General features: G+C 35.7%; 1 non-coding gene across 1 annotated transcript; it reads left to right on the plus strand.

The window, feature by feature from the left end:
- The first annotated feature begins 1,600 nt into the window (after positions 1-1,600).
- LOC124541296 lies at positions 1,601-1,757 on the plus strand. Its single transcript, XR_006967210.1, has one exon. It is a non-coding gene; the product is annotated as a 5.8S ribosomal RNA (ribosomal RNA).
- Positions 1,758-2,648: the final 891 nt, after the last annotated feature.

Genomic DNA, 2,648 nt, shown 5'->3' on the forward strand with positions numbered 1-2,648 from the left:
AAATAAACAAATTCTTTAGTATATTTAGTATCAGTATTGCACCCGTGAGAAGTCGGGGCGGGTCGCTAGTTATAAATATATAATATAAAACTATAAAAATAATTTATTTCATTCAAAGTAGTACACTTGTTTATACATCGTTGGGTGCCCCCTTTTAAGTATATCAATACCTGTAGGAGGCCCCGCTCTTCCCTTATGCAATCAGCGGTAGGTACTACGAGACAGCAGTTACAAAATATACTACACTTTACATAATAATTTTCTCATACTAAAACTTAAATAATGACAATCACGTTAATACAGTAACAAATTTTATCTAAAATGTGTATTATTATAATAGTATTAATATGTTTGAGGGTATGTGTGGCGTGAGGATGTGAGAGTATCTGAAGCGTAAGACTTAAGCATGTGTTTTTGTGAGTGTGTTGGCTTATGCATGTTGTGAGAAGTGTTTGTCTGTGTGTGTGTGTGTGTGTGTTGTGTGTGTATAAGGGACTGTATGAATGCGTGTGTTTGTGTTTGCCTTGTTTATTTCCAACAGTACACTTTATTTAGTAAGGGCTTTGCACATACACACCGTAGAGATTTGAAAATCCAGATAAACTTTCTAACCCTAGTTATCATCAGTTCCAGTTGCGAATACCAAGATAATCTTTGGTCAACCATAACACCAAGGTATTTTACACTAGCAACTTTATTTATTTGAGGACAGTCACAATCAGACTCGAGGTCGTCAGGGCATTTATGTATTTTTATCATAAAATCGGATTTCGGTTGAGCGCTGCTAACTTTCGTAAAGCAAACGTAATTCGTTTTGGAGATATTCAAAGTCAATAAGTTTTCATTTAGCCACTTTGCAACTTTTTAAGTCCTAATTCCGCTGTTTTCTTTAAAGAAGACCAAGTGTCCGCCACGAATACGATGGCAGTGTCATCTGCATAGGTAAAAATTTGGCCGTCCTCAAGCTCCATATCACACAGCTGATTAATGTAAATCATAAATAAAATTTTAACAAAAAGAAAAACCGACTTCAAACAAAACACTATTTTAAAACAAATAAAAATGCACTAAAAATAATAAAAATAATTACATATTTTACATATTTTTTACTTTTACTTCAAACAAAACACAATTTTAAAACAAATAAAAATGCACTAAAAAATAATAAAAATAATTACATATTTTACATATTTTTTAGAGTCCTCCTAGGTAAAATGAAATGAAAAATATTAGACTACTTAAAAGTCGATTTACGATTATATAATGTAGTTATAATTATTGGTATATTTGGAGCCGGTGTTGTGTCGCGAGAGTCGTGTAACGCGTCTTATTCGATATATTTCAGAATGTCGGTTGCGAGGAAAGTACGTCGTGTTATTGATTTAACACATCGTCATCTTCATATAAAATGTATTTATTTATTTATTTATTTTTTTTTTTAATATATATATATTTTTTTTTTCTCTATACACTGAAAAAGAAGAGATAAATAAATAAAAATATATACCATTCGAATCACTAATATCACTGACGTATAAAATCGTACGAGTGATCGTAGAAATCATATAATTATACAAGTAACAAACGAAAAATAAACCATTACCCTGGACGGTGGATCACTTGGCTCGCGGGTCGATGAAGAACGCAGTTAACTGCGCGTCATAGTGTGAACTGCAGGACACATTTGAACATCGACATTTCGAACGCACATTGCGGTCCGTGGAGAAACATCCAGGACCACTCCTGTCTGAGGGCCGGCTGTATAAAAATATAAACCACACTGTTCAATGTTTAATGTCGTGTCGTCGTCGTAGTCGTATGATGATATCGACGTTTTACCGAACATATGACGGTATCCGCGTTCGATGTAATAATGCGTTATTTTTATTATTATCACAATAATAATATAATGCAAATTCATTCGTTCTCGGTCCGTTCAAATATTATAAAATACGATGTGTATGTATGTTTACGTAATATGCGTGTGTATATATATGTAAATATATATACGTTCGTGTGTACGTCTACGTCACGGAGTTTCGTTTTTGCGACGTCAGAGAGACTGAGAGCTCGTCGCTCGTCTTCGTTGACGAGAGATAGCGCCCATCTCCGACCTTTCGATCGTTTCTTCAAAGTCATCGATCAAAAAGGGTTATCGGAGATTAGGTGATATCATATTCGTCTCGATATATCGAGTGTGTACGTTCTTTCATTTATCCGACGTCAAAATTTCGATAACAAAAGCTCCGCGATCGTTGATACGTATATGAAACGAACGTGTATTATATGCGATACATATGCGTTTACGTGATGACATCGAAACGTTCGTATTATTATGATATGTACATAATAATCAATTATGTATTATATACATAACAAGTAGGCGGACTCGACGTCCGAAGAGCGCGTCGACGCCGACGTCGGAACGACTGATGATGATGATCATGATTAAGTGATTCTTCTGATCTCGTCTCGACGAATGCGGCGCCGTCGCGTTGACGGATATCGCGTCTGCCTCGTTTTTTTTTATCGTTGGCCTCAGATCAGGGAGGATCACCCGCCGAATTTAAGCATATTAGTAAGCGGAGGAAAAGAAACTAACCAGGATTTCCTTAGTAGCGGCGAGCGAACAGGAAATAGCCCAGCAC

The sequence above is a fragment of the Vanessa cardui genome, chromosome 27 (assembly GCF_905220365.1).
Source record: "Vanessa cardui chromosome 27, ilVanCard2.1, whole genome shotgun sequence".
Classification (NCBI taxonomy): domain Eukaryota; kingdom Metazoa; phylum Arthropoda; class Insecta; order Lepidoptera; family Nymphalidae; genus Vanessa; species Vanessa cardui.